Raw genomic sequence first — 19,801 nt, forward strand, 5'->3', positions numbered from 1 at the left:
TTGGCCTCATCATGGCTGGGAATTACAGATTTATCAAATTACAGAGCTGCCTCTGCCATTAGTTTGTAAGCTCCGTGAATTCAGAAGCTGTAGTCTATTTTTTAACTGCCGTATCTTCAAGGGCTGAGGTGAGTACCAGGCCCACAGTGAGAATTCAGTAAATATTTATTATTGTAGCCAAAATCAGTGGAATACTCTCACCATCCCCAAAAGTACCCAATCAGCTTTTATCTCTATCCCTTCAGTAGACTAAGTTAAAATGCACTAACAGGTTATTAAAAAATGTACAAGATCCCAAATATTGAGAAAAGGGGACTGTTTTAACCATAGCTTTCATTGAAATTGTCTAGTTTTTTGTTCAAGAATAAAATTTTTCTATAAGTAGTATGAGAGAGTTATGTTTTCTAGTAAGGAACTTGCATTTGGTAATTATTTATTGATTGTTCATTTGCAAAGCATTCCTTTTAAATCTAATTTTATGACAAATTCCCAGTCTATCAAAAGATGTGTTGGGGTTTCATTATCAAAGTGAAATGCTATTACACAAAGAAGTGTAAAGACACAGTGTTCTATTCAGTGATTTGGTTGTTTTTAGTCAAAACTACTTTGCTGTATTTAACACAGGACTTTGACATAGGATTTATATAACTTACAAAGTGATCACCCCAATAAGTCTAGTACCCATCTGACACCATATGTAGTTCTTACAATAATATTGACTGAATTTCCTATGCTGTACTTAATACCCGTATGTAAACTGGCAATTTATACTTATTGATCCCTTTCAACATTTTTGCCCACAACCTTCCCATATGGGGACCATCAATTTGTTCTCTGTATCTATGACTTTGTTTGTTTATTTATTTTGTATTCCACATATATAAATGAAATCATACGGTATTTGTTTTTCTCTGACTGATTTCACGTAGCATAATACCCTCTAGGTCTACCCGTGTTGTTGTATCGACTAGATTTTTAAAGCCCAAAATACTATTTTGTTTTAACAACAACAATGAATTATTATTACTAACAACCACAAAAAGCCTCACCTCTAAATACAGATGTTTTTAATCAAAATACAAAGAATAAAATAGCCAATCATAGTAGGAGACTATTTTGAGATGGAGCCTGATCATGATCAGATCAAATCGAGGGTCAAAACCAGAAGACAATCTTAACCTGGGTCAGAAATCTACACAGGTTCCATGGCTAAGAAAGATTGTGTGAATATAAATGGTTGAAAATCAATCAATAGAAAATATATCATGATGTATAAAAATTGTATGAAGTACAAATTTCATACCACCATGTCATTCGTCTATATATTGTCTTTGTCTGCTTTGACACTATAAAGACAGAGGTAAGTAGTTGCAACTGAGACTTTTAAAGTTTTTTGACTGCTATCCTCAGTAATATATTTTACATTGAGAATCGTATATCCACATAAATATATAGCTGAAAAGTTTCAGGAAACAATATTTACACTATTATTATAGTGTAATCATAGTGTGCTCTACAGTGTCCTGCTCAGTTCTACTTCATTTAAACAATATTTCTGATTCTGACCCATTAATGATTGCTATCCATAGTTTGAAAAACATTCATTTGAATTTGTTTTCTCAATCCTGGTTGCATAATAAATCACCTAGGAAGTTCTTTAAAAAATACCAGGCCCCACTCTAGAGCAGTCAAATAAAAATTAATGGGTACCTGGATATTGGTCTTAAAAATATAGCAAACAAACAAACTGCTTCTCAGGGTGATCTTACTGAGGAGCCCGGGTTGAGAATAAAACGCCTTGCTTCTCAAAGCCCAGCCTTCAGGCCAGCGGCATCAAACCTTGGGAGTTTGTTAGAAATGTAGAATCTCAGGCTCCAAAAGACTTTCTGCTTTTTAACAAGATCCTAAGGCAATTTATATGCACATTAAAGTGTAAGCGCTCATCCAGATCAAGAGAAAGTTTGACTAAGCGCTGCAGCATTAGGTTATACTCTCCTCTTTGTCAGGGAAAGGAAAATGAACATATTTGCCTCCAGTTAGTACTGCAAAGGCAAAATGTAAAATTGCAAAGAATATAATGTATCCAGAGAGAAAAGCTATTTTATGTGTGGGCGTTTCCACCTGTAGGAGGCCATCCAACTCCAAAAAAGAGGAGTCTGAGCTGGATTCCAAGAACATAACTGGAATGACTCTGATGTGCCAAACCCAACCAGACATCTAAGCCTGGTCCAAGTGCATTCTAGCTCTCACTGCCTCGCTCCCGCAGCTGCTGCAGTGGGACCCGCTACACAGCTTCCTCTAATCTTAACCTTTGCACCAGGCTGATTTCTAGGAATCGGAGATAGGCTCTGCTACTGTCTATTTGATCAGAAACATCCGGGTTTTAGAAACCAAAGCTCTGGGTGCATTTCACCTCAGTGAGATCAAAGGCAGAGTTTCTGAGTTTTCTCTGGTTCAGATTTCTCTGAATCTGAGGCTTCCCAGGGACACAGTGAGTCACAGAGGAGCCACGGAGGGGCGAGGTCTCCAGCAATCTACACAAACTCCTTGGCAACTGGAACCTTGGACGGAAAGTTTTCCCTCTGTAATTTCCTCAGGCCTCTTCTACAGTTTAAACTATTTGTGTTCTCACAGCATTTCCAAATGCTGGTTTTACCCTCCACTGACCTGAGCCATTCTATTTGGTGCTGTTGTTAACTTTTTAAGTGCTGGTGAAAGGCCACAACATTTGGATTTTTTTCCTTTGTTTTTGGTGGAGGGAGAGGTTGTGAATAGAGGTACTAGATTTGGAAGTAGGCATTGACAGAAATTTAATCAAATAACACTAGGCCTGCCTAGACATGAATATTAAAGCCATTCTTTTTTATTTTTTACTTTTATTTTTTTACAGCTCCCTTCCAAAGCAAATAAACAAACAATAAGAAAACAAGCAAGTAAAAAACAGATCTAACTAAAAATGACCACGTTAACCTCTTGCGAGTTTTCACAACTTCCCTTGGATGTCATTGTTCTCAGTCCCACTGGTAAGAGAGAGCCCAAAGTGTGGTACTAGGAGAATCCACTTCACTTGGGGACTTGATGGAAATGTCCATCCTTGAATCAGAAGCTCTGGGGCAGAGATCCACCTCTCTAGGAGGCTCTGAGGCATGCTAAAATTTGAGGACCTCTGTTCTAGGGAATAACTAATTCCCACCAGCTATTATTTAAACTGGTCTCAAAGACATGTTGACCTGTTTTGAAAAACATCTAGTTATTAGCCTGCACTATCTAAAAAGCAATTGAGTTTTATGAAAAGGGATTCTTATTCTGAACACAGATAAAATAAAGTCGGACTTTATGGCCACCATGGCACTTTTCCAATAAGAGCTCACCATTTATTTTGAACATCAGCAAGCCTCATGAAGTTTCACCTACCTAGTGGGTTGGTCATCTTTTGTTGAAGACGATACACGCCAGTGGACATGAATCTGTCAGAAGGAAGAGAGCACATTGTGCTCACTTTGCAGTTGGATTATAACTCTCAGCCAATAAACTAGATAAATTAATGTCTATCTGGAAAGAATTAAAATGCCTCCAAACAAGGAGAATTTCACCTGGGAAGTTTCAGTTAGCAGAAAGAAACTGTTGTTCCCACAACTAGTGCTTTAAAAGCTAAGAGATAAGCTACAAATACAAAGACCAATGCAGGGATTCTAGAATTCCTTAGAGTAGTACCCTTACCTTATGCAACTATGTCACTAATGCAGAAAGGGAAGCTCATATTTGGATGTTAAGACACAAGAGAAAGGTTGATAAATCAAGAACACCTCAAAATCCAACCTGTAGGATCCATGTGCGAGACATCCTCTCCATTTCTTGCAGGTGCTTCATCTTTGCCTCCAGTGGACCATTACTTAAGCCTCTAAATTTCCCAGTCCTAAAACTCCCATTTTCTTCCCTCTGTCACAACCTTTATGTGGTCATTTACTTATACTTCACCTAGTACCAAAAAATTTGAGAAAGCTTACAAAAATGTGTACAGTAGGAGAAAAAAACTAATACACAACACTCTGTTAAATAAAATTAAATATTTAAATGTAGCCAAATGACCTCTCTTAAAATCTGGTGTATTCAAACCAATTTCCCCCTACATATCTATACATAAATTAGGCAGGGAACTGACCTATTGGGTGGGGTTGGAGATTAGGTTAGTTTATGATACCTGATAACAGTAAATTGCTGATACATGCAAGTACTCAAAGTTCTTCTAAAAGGTGAACCCACAGCTCTGCTAAAAATTGAAGAATTTTAGGAAAAACTGACATTTGACATCTAAAATAAACTTTGAAGTTGTCCAAAATAAAACTAAATATCTTCAAATAAATGTTGAAATAGTGGAAAGGATTGCAGGTATTTTAACCTTCTGAAGGGTTCACAGAAATTTAGATATGTAGAACATCCACATTTCAGTTTCATAGGACTCAAATATATGCTGAGGTACAAAACAGATTAGCTGAGACTTAGAATGCAGGATTATTTTTCAAGTAAGTGAAACAATTTACTTCACAGTGTAAAAAAAGAAAGTGAACAATATCCTTACCATGCTCTGATGTAATAAAACTATTATGAGGAACACAGAAAAAAACTGTTTCAAATATTCACTTATGGGTGGGGTGACCACATGTCCTGTTTTGTCTGAAAGTCCAGGTTTATATCTATTGTCCTGGTGTGATTGTTACTAATTCCCCCTTTTGCTCTTAACAGTGTCTTGGTTTAAATTATAAATTTCATGTTCACCCTATATATGTAAAATTGAATGAACATATTATATATATTGAGTGATTAAAATGCTTATTTGCCTGATGTACAAAAGCAGAGCTCTGGCTGAAACTATCTGCTTCGGCTGGAAACCAATTTACCTTTCTAAAGAGGCGTTGCTTCTAGGCGTGGCGCTTTCCACCTTTGTTTTACATATAATAATTCTGTGTGGATTTTGAAATTCCAGTGTCTGGTAGGAATTACCATTTCGCCCTTTGAATTCGACAAACTACCTCTAAGAGACCTCTGGGAAGGGCTGGGACTGCCAGCAGGAGCACAGGGCTGCTAGGAACATGAGGCCAAACCGAAGTGCCCTTGAGCAGAGATAAGGGGGAGCTTATTAATCTCACACAAATTTCTTCCATAAATCCTGGAGATCAATATATTCAGAGGTCACAAGCCAACTGTGAAGATTAAGAAAGTTAATTCTCCCAATTCCAAACTCCCGATTTTTCACAAAAGTCCTTCCCAGCCCTTATAATTTAAGATCTTTCCCATCATGAGCTGTCTGGAAAGCTGTCTCGCAGGGGATTCTGAGAGCGGCCACAGAGAGGTCTCTGCAGCCGACAGTCCCACGTTAAGCCCACACTGCCGACCTGCGCGCATCGGGGTAAGCTACCCATTGCTCCTAGACAGATGTCGCCAGAGACGGCTCTGCTTTGTGCCACCAGTTCTGTGCTTCGTGCCATTGCCTTAGAAAACTATGAAAACGGACAAGAAAGACAGTCTTTCTTTATTATCAGATCTCAGGCTAACTTAGGGGAACCTCATCTCGCTGTTATCTGGAACTTCACATGCGCTCTGCCCAATGAGATAATGTAAGTGACTGCATGAGATGACGTGAGAGGACATTCTTTATGAAGAGGCCCAACAGTGGAAGGTATTATTACACTTAACATTTCACTTGTCGGAATCCTCCAGATTCCTTGGCGTGCTTGGCGCCTGGACACAGAGGCGGGGCAGGTGCTGCCCGGCTGGCTGCTCACTTCTCCCTCCATCTGGAACTTGCTCTGGCGGTCAGGTGAGCTGAGCAGCTTCTGAAGACGGCAGAGGGGAGGGGCTGGCTGAGGAGCACATCTTTGTCCTGTAAACCCTTGACTTTTTCTCTTTGCACAGCAATTTCACAGTGTATTTGTCTTTTTTTATTTGAGTTCAACATTTAGGTATGCTTCTAAGGTTCCAAATTTCCTGTTTCTGAAGCCCAAAGAGGGAAAGGAAAATCAAGAAAAAAATAAAGAAAAGAAAAGGAAAATGAAGGTGGCAGAGAAAGAAAGTTAGAAAAGAAGAGGAGAGAGAGGAAAAACTGAGGTGGAAATTACTGTTGGGTAAAGATTTTAATTGTTCTGGCTTTCAGTTTCCATTTCTGTAATACAGGGCTAATCAAGTGAATAGTTTTTAAGAAAGTTGAGAGGATTCTATAAGAGAAAGTATATAAAGGATATGTAGGCAGTGCCTGGCATACTGTTGACCAAGAATTATTATTACTATGTTGTTATAGCAAGAGACTTGGACTATAAGAAATAACTTTTAAAAGTCACATTAGTATTAATCTGTCTCGACCAAAGACAGCCTTAAAAAACCCCAACCAAACAAAACACATAATCCTTACCCTTGCTGAAATGTGTGGTAGAGGTGATCTGATCCTTGCCTTCTAGTCCCATCCTTGGTGCCCATGACCCAAGTATGCACTGAACATGCAGATTTGTTCCTATGGGCCCCAACTTTGAATCTATGATTCTTGTGTGTGTAGCCACAGGTTCTTTTATCATCCTTGGTTTACTTTTCAATAAAAAATGACATGATTCAAATAACTTAGGGCCTTTTGCAATAGAAATAGTTAGAAAGTAGCCAGAGCTGCTTCATGGGTTATGGCTGATCTCACTGAACAGTCACACCCTGGGTCCCAGGGCTGTTTGGTGCCAAACCTGAACAGCTGCCACCTGGGGTCTGGATTCAGCTGGTCTGATTTGGGATGATGTAAGAGGCAACAGAGAAAGATACATTATAAAAGGCCTTAAGAAATTCCTTTCAATTATAGGTGTGGTGTTTTCAAAATTGCCCTGTTTTCTGAGTGAGCTCAGCTCCACCCAGAGGAGAGAGAAGTCTGTAGCCAGCCAAAGAGAAATGACTCTGTAAAAGCTCTGCATATAAAAATACAGAAGAAGGAAGCTGATGTCTCTATCTTTACCCTCGGGTACAGTGTTTATATGAAGCAGGCAATATCTAGTTATAAGCTCAGCCAGCCAACTCCAAGAAATGTAGCTAAGGCATACCAGATCCTCCCTTATGATGAATCTCTGAAGGATCCTCTCTGGTCTCCTGGACTCCTGTTTCTACCCCAGCTAAGATAAATTCTATGTGTTATTTAGTTATAATCTTAGTCACAATTAACAATAGAAGCAGATGCAGGTGTTATCCAGGGCATTCTCTGTCAATCAGAGAAAAGTGTTAGCATCTGGGAATATGATTTTCATATACCCAAATATCTAAAGAGTCAGCGCATGCCAAGAGATGGAGGAATACTTATTATCTTTTTCTGACTTTTGGGCCTTATTGGGTACTAAATAGATCCATTCATTTTTAAAAAAAATTTATCTTTATTGTTGAAAGTATTACAGATTTCCCCCCTTTCTTTCCCCATTGATCCCCTCAACCCCACATCTGCTTCCTGCCCCCCTGCCATCCCAGGACTTCACCACACTATTGTCATGTCCCTGGGTTATGCATATATGCATATAAATTCTTTGATTAATCTCTCCCCACCCACTCCCCCACCCCCACCTTCCCACTGAGATTCATCAGTCTGTTCCAAGCTTCTATGTCTCTGGATCTATTTTGTTCCTCAGTCTATTTTATTAGATTCCACATATAAGTGAGATCATGTAAAACTGAATCAGGAAGAATCAGGAAACCTGAATAGGCCAATAACAACTGATGAAATTGAAGCAGCAATAAAAAAAAACTCCCAGCAAAAAAAAGCCCTAGCCCAGATGGCTTCACAGTGGAGCTTTCTAATTCTTTAAGTTGCAGAGTTAGATAGCTTACTAAAAATTTTTCTTGCTTTTTGAGGTAGTGCTATGAATTTCTCTCTTAGGACTGCATTCGCTGTGTCTCATAGATTTTGGGTTGTGTTCATTTTCATTTGTTTCCAGGAAGTTTTTGATGTCTTTCTTGATTTTATTGGTAACCCATTCATTGTTTAATAACATGCTATTTAGCTTCCATGTGTTTGAATGTTTTTGAGTGTTTTCACTGTGGTTGATTTCTAATTTCATACCATCGTGATCTGAGATGCTTGACATGATTTCAATCTTCTTGAACTTGTAGACTTGTTTTGTGCCCTAACATATGGTCTATCTTTGAGCATGACCCATGTGCACTTGAGAGGAATGTATATTCTGCAGCTTTGGGGTGAAATGTTCTGTAAATATCAATTAAATCCATCTGATCTAGTGTGCCATTTACAGTCACTGTTTCTGTGTTGACTTTTTGTTTGAAAGATCTATCCAGTGAAGTCAGTGGGGTGTTAAAATCCATGACTATGATTGTACTGCTGTTGATCTCTCCCTCAGAGTCCTAAGGTTATTATTGATAGGTCCTTATTTTTTGCCATTTTAATTCTTTATGCCTATGTCTCTCTCTGTTTCTTCTTATTATTACAGCAGTCCCTTTAACATTTCCTGCAATGTTGGTTTGGTGGCGATAAACTCCTTTAGCTATTTTTGGCGAGGAAGCTCTTTATTTCACCATCTATTTTGAATGATAGCCTTGCTGGATAGAGTAGTCTTGGTTTCAGATCCTTGTTTTAAATTACCTTGAATATTTCATGCCCTTTCCTTTTGGCCTGTAGAGTTTCTGATAAGAAGTCAGCTGAGAGCCTTATGGGAGCTCCTTTGTAAGTAACAGATTGCTTTTCTCTTGCTGCCTTTCATATTCTTTGTCTTGAATTTTTGTCATTTTAATTATGATGTGTCTGGGCATGGACCTCTTTGGATTCTTCTTCCTTGGGACTCTCTGTGCCTCCTGAACTTGTGTGACTTTTTCCTTCACCAGGTTAGGGAAGTTTTCTGCCATTATTTCTTCAAACATGTTCTCTAACCCTTGCTTACTTTTGATCTCTTCTGGCACTCCTATGATGCGAATATTGTTATGTTTATGTTGTCCCACAGCTCCCTTAGACTGTCCTCTGTTTTTTAATTGTTTTTCTTTTTGGACCTCTGAGTGATTTTTTTCTACCCTGTCTTCTAACTCGCTAATCTTATTCTCAGCTTCCTCTAATTTGCTGTTTATTCCTTCCAATGTGTTCTTTATTTCTGCTATGTTATTCTTCATTTCTGACTCCCCTCCCTGGAGGTCTAGAAGTGGGGCTGAAAGTTCCAACCCTCTAATCACATGGTTAGTTCTCCTGGCAACCAGCCCCCATCCTTAAGTGGAGTAAAAAAGTCACTTATTAATATAACAAGACACTTTTGTTGCTCTCATCACTTAGGAAAGTCCCAGGGTTTTAGGTGCTGTGCCAAAAAGATGAAGACTAAATGCATATTTACTATAAATCACAATATCACATGCCTATTCCTTACTTTGGTGAATCCTACAATGCAATCAATCAAATAAAAAGTAGCGGTTCAAAGGTAAACTTTGATGATGCCATTAAAACATTAATGGTAGTTTTTAAATAGTCAACCAATTCTTTGGTATTCCTGAGGTGGAATCTAATTTCTCTCTCCTTGAGTGTGGGCTAGATTTAGTGACTTGCTTCTAACCAATGGAATAAAGCAGACATTGTGTGTGACTTCGGAGACTAAGTCATAAAAAGGCACTGCTGCTCTCTCTCTTTCTCTCTCACAACTTGCTATAGTGAAAACAGCAGACATGCCATGAACACACCCAGGCAACCCTGTGAAGCCCATAGTGTGATGAACTGAAGCCTTCTGCCAACAGCCACCTGAGCAAGCCATCTTGGAACCAGATTCTCTAAGTCTGGTCAAGCAATCAGACAACTTCTCCTAAGATTGCAGCCCTGACAGCTTGACAGTGACCTCAGGAAATCCCTTGGGCCAGAAGCCCCTAGGAGGAGCCGTTCCCAGATTCCTGACTCTCAGAAATTGTGTGAGATAATAAATATGTGTTGTTTTAAGATGCCAATCTTTTAATTTTTTACACAGCCATAGATAACTAATATAGTTATCTAATACATGGCCTCCACAAATTTGCAATGCCGTTGGAGAAGTAGGTTACAGCATACACACACACACACACACACACACACACACACACACACTGAACCATGACAGGTTCTAGATGCTCTATCATATAAAGAGGACTACTATGTACTAGAACTCCAGAGGATGATATCCACATCATGACCTTTGTGACTGAGTGCCCTGAAGCTAAGCAATTCAGAGCCTATAACTTATATCGTTAAGTAACTCATTGAGATTGAATGCAACATGCTACTAAAGCAGACGATCAGTCAAATTAATAAAAACTTTCCAGTTAAGGTAGCTGATTAATCACTGTGCAAGCTTACTTTTCCATGTTTTAACGCTAACATTGTTTTTGCCATTGTATTGCTACATTTTGTGTTTTCCTTGAGCTATACCAGCAGTGGGATTTTAATCCCCATTTGAATGAAATGACCCAGCTCCTGCCAAAGTTGACTGCAATAAAGGTTCACAATCTGATTCAAACTGGAACAAGCTGAGATCCACGTGCAGGAATTAAGAACTGGGTCTTGGTGGAGGTACTCTCTTAAATGGAGGGCAAGTTGGTATAAGTTATCAGCCACATTTTTTTCCATTTCAATTTGGGAAGCACAGAAATCTAGTCTGAAGAGCGATAGAGAGGTAGAGAGAGAGAGTTAGAAAGAGAGAGAGATCCATAGCATGACCTGTAATTTTATAATAGTCTATTTCCCCTTATCCCTGGAGCTGGTTTTACAGGTGTATCTCTTCTGCAATCAAAAGAACCCAGGTATCACACTATTGATGATTTTACAGTTTAAATTGTTAACATTAAAAATTATTTGAACTTTGTTGCATATTATAATAAGGTCCCAATAGCAAAGCATCTATTCTTTTGCACTTTAACTAATTTTTCCCTAAATTGAATAAATTTCTAGAGAAGTGGTACAAATAAAAGAATTTATAAACAACATCTTTTTAACTCATGTTATTGGTTATTTGTATAAATGTATCTTATTAGTCAAATTTCTTCTTTACCCTTTGGAAAAAAAATAATCTATGATTTCCTGTAAGTAAAAGAGCCAGGGAAAATATTTTATTCTAATCTAAGTTATTTCTTCACTTTAAATCAAAATGCCAACTATTACTCCATCCAGCCAAGAAAAGTCTGACCTCATATAAGACTTTAGAATAATTTTGATTTAAATAAGTTTCAATGGTAACAATAGGTCAATTTAAATCAAAAGGACTGTTATACTCTCATTAGTCACTGAAGAGATAAAAAAGTTAGTAAGATAAACTTAAAATAAGATTGAAAAACTATAACATGCCCTATAAAGAAAATGTATCATTATAATTAAGTCAAGTAGAAACATTTTTATTTTACTGTATATGACTGATTGGATGGATAGAAGTAAAGACTAAGAAATCTACCAATATTTCCCTCTATTCCTTTAGCAGTGTTTGAATGAGGTCTTTTTATCATGGGTTGTGTCATTTTTAAATTTGCTTCTGGTGAAGAAAAATATCTGGTTTAGCAGTGATGTCTAGTATAAGACATTGCTTTTCAGAATATTTTAGCTCATCTTTGGGTCATTGACATCAGGTCTGACAACTACAAGACGTTTCCTCAGGCAGCTGGTTCTTTGGAGCAGTCATGTGTCATAACTCTAGTATCTACCCCTAGGCTATCTGGTCTGGCGCCAGAGGATTTGTCTTTTCATCTCAAGGAATTTTGAAGGATTAAAAACATAGACATTTATCAGTTATCAAAAAAAATTGTTAGTCTTTTATAAAATAAACATAAGTTCTTATTTCAGTTTCTGTTTTCCCTAGAGTTTTCATTGCAGCCATTTTTAGTGTTTTTTATACTTAGTGTCAATGGTTTCTTATGATAGCTAGTGATGATTTTATTGGTTTCTCCCTCATTTTTTTATTCCTTACAAACATTAAAGGGGTGAACATAATATGAGGCAAGGTTATTAGCTTTGGAAGCATTTAATTCATACCTGGATCTTGAGGGAGAATGGTGAGAATTCGCAGAAATTTACTGGGACAATGGGAAGAAATTTACTGGGTGAGTTAAAATGATGATACCAGAGAAGTAAGACAGAGAAGGCAACAGCATGACTGGGATGATGAGAGGACTGTGTCCATAAAAATATGCTCTAGAAAAGGCTGGCCATCTGAGATGATGTAATTGTGGAAAGATCTGAGAGACTCTCTATGTGGTAGAGGCTGTTGGTGTTCACCTATATCGGCTCCTCCGTGGCACACATCTCTGCACATTTCCTAGCCCCTCTTGCATCTAGACAGGGCCCTGTGACTGAGTTCTAGCGAACGAGCTTCTAGTTCTAATCACAACATATTCTATGAAAGCTTCTACGTTTTCCTTTCTCCCTTTCCCAGGCCACCCTGCTAAAAAGAAAGGATTCTGAGGGTCTAAAAGATCATTCCACCGCAGGATAGAAGGAAACGGGATTCCTGAGTCATTGCTTGAAGGAAAGGTTTACTGGACTTTGCATAACAAGAAATAAATTTGAATTATGTTAAGCCACTGAAAATTGGTGTTTAATATAGTAGCTAGTTTTAATTATCCTAACGTAATATCTCTTTGGGTCTGATGTTGTTTTTGATATTGTCACAGTAAGAGAATAAAGAAGATGGAAAATATTACTCAGAAGATATTCTAGGTGAAAGGGGAGGAGCAGGCGAAAACAGATGGCATTGGGCATGGACAGCCTCCTGAGACACACAACATTTCGTAGAGGTACTGACCTAATTTTAGAACTGAGCAGAACACCTCTAAATGGACCTTGATTTGTATAAAAGTAGACTGAAATATTTTTGACAAGTGTAAGTAAGGTAATATCTATTTTATATAAATGTAAATGAAGCACAATAAATTTAGGTTTGTTTGAAAATATAAAATAGGAAAAGCCAGAGATCAAACATCAAGTTCCTAAATGTCTATAAGAAGATTAAAAAAAAATGCTGAAGTATGCTACACGTATTTCAAAATACCATGGAGAGAAAGAGGAGAGGCCGAAAGTCCTGCGCTTGCTGGGTGGAGGGTGCTGAGAGGATTGACAGCGTATGTGGAGACTGTTTGGACTGTGTGCAGTCACCTGAAGCATGCTGGGCCTGGGAGTCCAGACATAGTGGCAGGAGAAGACTAATTCTTCCCTTTGCTTTTTAGTACTAAAATCTAAAAGGTCACTTTATGCAACAAAAGAAATATTTAGTGATTAGATGTAGAAGTTATTTGAAATCACTGACTACCTTAAGGGGAAAAAGTTTAAGCTAAAATTTCATTTGAAACAGAGTATAGCTTTTTTTTCTGAAACATGGAATTTAAAATTCTAAAATACCCTAAATCTTCACTCTTTAGTGAATAGTTCATACGTGACTATAAAATATATGCCATTATCTTTAAAATATGCTAACACTGATTGGGATAAAATCGCTCCTCTGTTCCTTCTATAAACTGCACTGACAGACCTGCCTGTGGCTTGGGGCTTCCTTCTTTCCCACGCCCACATTAGACATCTCCTTAGGATGCCTAAGGGCTTCCCAATAGAGCGCCCCAGGCTCTAGCACCCACAGCTCCGAGGCTCACGGGGGTCCCTGAGAGTCAATCATTGTGTTCACCTAATATCCTCTATGAAGCGGATTATAAAAGTGGGTCATTTCCACAGGAATAAGGTGTCCAAGGTCTTCGGACGCTAAAAATCTCACAAGCCAGGGTAGAGGGTAGAGGAGAAATAAACAGGTAGAGCAGACAGGATTTTTAGGGCAGTAAAAATACTCTGTATGATTTTATAATGATGGGTTATGTCCTTATATATCGTGCAAACCCATACAATCAAAGGCCCAAGAGTGAACTCTAAAGCAAACTGGCCATTGGGTGATTATGGTGTATCAGTGTAGGTCCGTGAATCACAACAAATGTAACGCTCCGGTGAGCAATGTTGGTAACAGAAGGGTCTGTGTATGCGTGAGGGCGGGTATGTGGGAAATCGCTGTGCCTTCCTCTTAGTTTTGTTGTGAGCCTAAAACTGCTCTAAATAATTGCCTTAGAAAAATCTCACTAGCTATGATTTTTTCACTAGAAGTTGACTGAGCAAAAAAAAAAGTATATATTTATTATATATATATAATACGTCCTTTACAGAAAACTTGAAAAATAGACAAGCCAAAGAAATTATGAAATTCTGAACTATTAACAACTTGTTATATACATGTATGTTTATATTTGTGTGTGAAGATGATTGTGTGTAAATAGACATCTATATTATCAATATAACATATAAATGTATGTCAGATATTTATATATATATAATATGTAAATACATAATTTTTGTATTTATTTTACATATTTAATACCATTGTAATTAACCTAGTTATTAATAACAGGGAAGGAGCAACGGGGAGGCCAAATAGTACAGGCATTCGTTTGTGCAGCTTTGCCAGGAAGCTGCAGTTTAACACTCCCCAGGGGGTCACGGGTCTGTTCCCAGCAGATTGCGCGGGGGGGGGGGGGGGGGGGGGGGGGGGGGGGGGGGACCGAAAGGGTGGAGAATAGACGCATGAAATAGGGAAGGTACTTGCTTGTTAGTCACAACTGGGAGCAGGTCATTGGCCAGAGTAGGTGTGGCCACTGAAAGGGCACAAAATTAGAAATATTTAATCCCCTAAACAAAGGAGTTTGCTTTCTTGGCTCCTGGCTCTTTTGATTCTCTCGGGACTCTTGTTGTAGGGGGTGCGTTTTCTTGGCTCCCTGGCATTTGCCCACATGGCCCACAGCCATGCAGACTCCACAAAATGGACTAATGGACTGCAACTAGCCTAATGCTGCACCAGACCTAATGGAATGGAAACTCTGGACACTGGCTTTGCTTCTAGCTCTGCTGAGGCCTCAGTTATACTTCTTCCAAGATTGGATTAAGGGAAATGGGACTTTGGAAACCCTGGGACTTAATTCCAAGCAAATAAAAATCACTCATTCTCTTGTGCGAGTCTCAGAAAATTCTTTTTCTCAAGATATCATAAGGACCCCACCCCCAGCTCAGCGGGGAAAGAGATTCCCCACTTCCACTGATAACAGAATGGTGCCCAATGGTGGCCCCCTGGGAGTGTTAAACTGCAACTTCCTGGCAAAGCTGCAGAAATGGCATGCCTATAATATCTGGCCTCCCCTTTGCTTCTTTCATGTTATTAATAACTAGGTTAATTACAACAGTATCATAAAGACACAAGATCATTTATTCTGAAGAAGCTAAAGCTGACTGAGGAAACAGTCGTGGCCTCAAACCAAGAGTTGGGGATGAAGACTGCAGATAACCTTTGGGTACTTTCAGGACACCTTGTATAGATATGAGATCTTGTAAAACTAGAAAAACATGGAAGTCCCAAGTTTACAGTCATGCTAGTTGGTGTTCCCAGCCCCCTGTGATACATGTCAGATCAAGAGGAGGACATGTGCTTTGAAGGAATGAAATCTGTAAACAAAACTACAGCCTCAAACAAGGGACTCAGAGGTCTCCTCCACCCGCGGCGGTTGCAACTGATGACCAGGCAGCTGGATGCTGCAATGAGTAAACGGAGTGTGGCACAGAAACCGGAAACACTTTTGGGGACCTGCAAGGGCTGGCCTGCCTGTAAAAATGGGGATGAATATGCTTACCATCACCCTATTTCACCTTGCAAAGCTTTCCCCGGTAGTAAATTTGCTGACAAATGTTCATTTTTCCACCCACATTGTAAATCTGGTGCAGAATGTACTAAGCCAGGTTTTCCCTTCACTCCTATGAGCAGAAGCATTCCAGCCCTGCCTCCACGCCCAGCACTTCCACCACCACCACCGTCTTCTGGTGGCTCACTCTCATGTTGCTTCCCTTGTAGGAAAACGGAACGCCCTATCATCCAAACACCGTGGATTTAACACTCACTGTACAACACATGACTGCACGGTTTTTCTTCCCACCGTTCCTGTGCCACCGCGGCATGCCTTCAAATGGACCTGGCCCCAGACCAGTGAATGACACCGGTCCTATCTGGCAGAAGATCATGAAGTTCGAAAGCCTTTACCTATTGATGAAAGAGATTTTATAGAACTTGTCAGATATTTGAAACTTGAAATATATTGTTTTCATAATATGAAAAAAAATAATTCACCCACATATAGGAAAAACCTTTCCCCCACCTTTGCCACAAATACAAATGAAATCTGCATTGAGAACACTTATAGTTGAATGTCTTTCTACCTCATCTATGCTGAAAATACATTTATTTTGTTGGTGAAAATCCTAGAAGGCAGAAAATATCAACTGCTTTTCACTCCTCTTAAGAGGAGAGCAGGAACAGAGCTGATATTTTTGAAATGATTTTCTTAAAAATTCAGTATTGAATACATAAGCCCTATTTCCACACTGGATGGGGAGTATACAGGTGGCAATTGTGTGAGGAAAAAAATAAGCTGCTATTTTTCAGCTACAGAGAGGAAGGGATGTGTGTAAAAGCTACGACTGTGAGGCCCTGACCGGGTGGCTCAGTTGGTTGGAGTAGCGTCCCACACATCGAAAGGTTGCTGGTTTGATCCCAGTCAGGGCACGTACCTAGTTGCGGGTCCATCCCAGTCCGGGCATGTTCGGGAGGCAACTGATGGATGTGTCTCACATCGATGTTTCCTCTCTCTCTCTCTCTCTCTCTGTATATCTCCCTCCCCCTTCCTCTCTCTCTAAAATAAATAAAGAAAAATATCCTTAGGTGAGGAATAAAAAATAACAATAATAATAAATTTTAGAAAAAAAAAACCCTACTTCTGTGAGCTGAGAAGAACATGCTTGATTACTTTGATTCTCTACTGAAGTTCTGACCAGTGTCACACTCAGAAATAGGACTTGCCCCATTCTTAAATATCCCCAAGCAACTGATATACACACAGATGCCAGCACTGGGGCAGGGGTGGGGGGAAGGGGAGAGAGTCTCACTTCCTCTGCCCATCTTCAAACTCAACCTGTTCTCTGGGGACAGAGGTCCTTACTACTCTCCATGAATAACTGAGTGTGACTGAATTCTCTAGCAGCACCCCTCCTCCAGGGGCTATTCCAATCTCAGTGTCAAAGAACTGTGTATTTGTCATTTTGTGGTTAATTTACTATGCCTGTACTAAATGCATTTGAAGTAACAGTTTGCAATGTATCACTCAAATGTAGATAACACGTAATTTCTAATCTTGGTGGGCCAAGGGGATAAGATTAATTGTACTCGGAAGGTAAGCAATAAATGCCTATCGGGTTACTTGTTTGTGTCCAAGGTTCAGAAGAACACATTGTCATCTTTATAACTGAGCAACGCCTCTATTTCATGCTGTTACAAACTAATTATATATAAGTCAAGACCTTCCCATACCCAGCCACATTCTGATTTCTCAAAACAACCCAAAGGATTATGAGTCAAAAGTCTTGGCTTCTTGCCATTCTCCAAGATAAAGTCTGAAATGTGGAAAGCAGATTTTCTTTCTGGCAAAGGACAGAAAAGTAATTTGCTAACAGGGCTGCTTGATCACCACTCTTCACTTGCAAGTGCTGGCGTTGCATGGAGATGGAAGTTCAAACAATTAAAAAAAAAATGTTTTCAGTCTTTTCTAGAACTCCTAGTAGCCTCTCACAGAGCCCCAAAAGACATCTGCAGAATCCAGTTGAGAAACCCGGACTAGACTGCAAGCTTATGAAGAGTGGGAACTGTGTTTCATTTGTTGGCACCCTAAGCACTTAGCACAATGCCCAGAACAAAACTGATACCCTATAAATATTTGTTGAACTGAAAAAAAAATCATCTTTATCCTACTAACTAAATTAGAGCAGACTTTTTCTTGATCTTTAATAGATTTAATTACAGATGTTTTGCCTTTAAAAATCCAAATGGATAGCAATTATTGTACAAATCAGATGCCATATCTTCATGTCACCAAACAGATTTCATTTCAAAGCTATAATTTGTTGACTTATATCTGTAATTCATTCTACTTCCTAGTTATCCAAGGAAGGTTTGAAGGTCTTCAAACCACTGATGACCTATGAAAAACTTGTTTTCATTTTGGCAGTAGTCCATGTAACATGTTCCAAACTAAGATGATTCTTTAAGGATTATCGGGCAACAGGAGTAAACAGAGGGTAAATAGATATCTAGAGGTGATATTTACTTTACACATTTCATTATTATTCCATGATGTTAGTCATAAGGGCTTTGAGTGGAAAATTACATATACACGAATATTTGTAACCAAAGGGTTATAATCTACAATGTTTCTCATACTTACCTGGAAAATAAGTTTTTCTTCAGGCTTTAGGAGCAAGAAGTTCCTTCTCCATGCAATGCCAGCACTTGTAGTAAAGGACAGTGGTCAAGCAGCCCTGTCAGCAAATGAAAAATTTTAAATTTTATTGTGGTAAGAACACTTATAAAATTGTCTTAAGTGTACCACAATAGAATATTGTTGCCCATAGGTTCAAGTTTATACAGCAGATCTCTAGAACTCATTCATCTTGCTTATGCCCATTGATTAGTAACTCCCCTTTCTGCCTCCCCTCAGCCCCAGGCAACCACCAGTCCACTTTCTGATTCTAGTAATTTCACTATTTTAGATATCTCACAGAATTGTGGAATCATGTAGTATTTATCTTTCTGTCACTGGCTTATTTCACTTATAAATAGAATGAAAAGGTGACCTATGGAATGAGAGAAAATATTTGCAAACCACATATTTGACAAGAAGCCAATCTCCAAAATATAAGGAACTTCTACTTCTCAGTAGCAAAAAACCCTAATAACCCAATTAAAAAATGGGCCAAGGACTTGAATAGGCATTTCTCTAAAGAAGACATACAAATGGCCAACAGGTATATAAAAAATGCTCAGTGTCACTAGTCATCAGGAAAATGCAAATAGAAACCACAAGATATCACCTCATACCTGTCAGGATGGTTATGATAAAAACCCCCAAAGATAGCAAGTGTTGGTGAGGGTGTAGAGAAATTGGAATCCTTGTACACCATTGGTCCAAACGCAAAATAGTGTAGCTGCTATGGAAAACATTAGGGAGGTTCTTCAAAAATATTAAAAATAGAACTACCACATGATTCAGCAATATCACTTCTTGGTATTTATCCAAAAGAATTAAAATCAGGGACTAGAAGAGACAGCTGCATGCCCGTGTTCACTGCAGCATTATTCACAAAGCCAAAATTCCCGTCAACAGATAAACGGCTAAAGAAAATGTGGTGTAAACATGCAATGGAATGCTATTCAGCTTTAAAAAAAGAAAAAATTATGCAATATGTGACCACATGGGTGAATCTTGAGGATAAAGATGACATTTAAAAACAGGAAACCACCATTTACTATATAAGACCATAATGCCCCTGATGGTTCTTGAGCACCTTTCTAAGTTGTTTTCAGTGTTTTCACCTACTCTTTCAAGTCTTTTAATAAATGAATATACTTCCCTTCTTTAATGTGGCAAAAGTCTTCACACACACACACCACAATGGGGTAGGATGATGGACAGTTTCATACACTTCATGAATCAGCTTTTTAAAATATCTTTTAATCAATGCATTGTAAACTGTAATAGAAACTATTATTATCATGATTTTTCTTGCTCTGAATTCCCATCAGAATTGTTTTCAATATTACCCTCCCACACATACCCTACTTTTGAAATAAATGTAATCACACTCCAAATCCAAAATAAGTAATGTTGAAATGATTTGCATTGTCTCTTTCCTTCATTAGTGTTACCAAAAAAAATGCTATCA

General features: G+C 38.7%; 2 long non-coding RNA genes across 2 annotated transcripts in view; one reads left to right on the top strand and one right to left on the bottom strand.

The window, feature by feature from the left end:
- The window catches only part of LOC308555491, a 30,544-nt gene extending 13,790 nt beyond the window's left edge, over window positions 1-16,754 (top strand). Inside the window, exons 2-3 of the long non-coding RNA XR_013998549.1 lie at window positions 12,628-12,750; window positions 15,885-16,754. This is a non-coding gene — a long non-coding RNA (uncharacterized lncRNA). The remainder of the gene's footprint in view (window positions 1-12,627; window positions 12,751-15,884) is intronic.
- LOC308555490 overlaps window positions 1-19,061 on the bottom strand; it is a 49,637-nt gene extending 30,576 nt beyond the window's left edge. The window contains exons 1-3 of the long non-coding RNA XR_013998548.1: window positions 18,957-19,061; window positions 18,304-18,397; window positions 15,932-16,070 (exon numbers count right to left, since the gene is read on the bottom strand). This is a non-coding gene — a long non-coding RNA (uncharacterized lncRNA). The remainder of the gene's footprint in view (window positions 1-15,931; window positions 16,071-18,303; window positions 18,398-18,956) is intronic.
- Window positions 19,062-19,801: the final 740 nt, after the last annotated feature.

This window comes from Miniopterus schreibersii (genome assembly GCF_964146895.1).
Source record: "Miniopterus schreibersii genome assembly, chromosome: 3".
NCBI classification, from domain to species: Eukaryota; Metazoa; Chordata; class Mammalia; order Chiroptera; family Miniopteridae; genus Miniopterus; species Miniopterus schreibersii.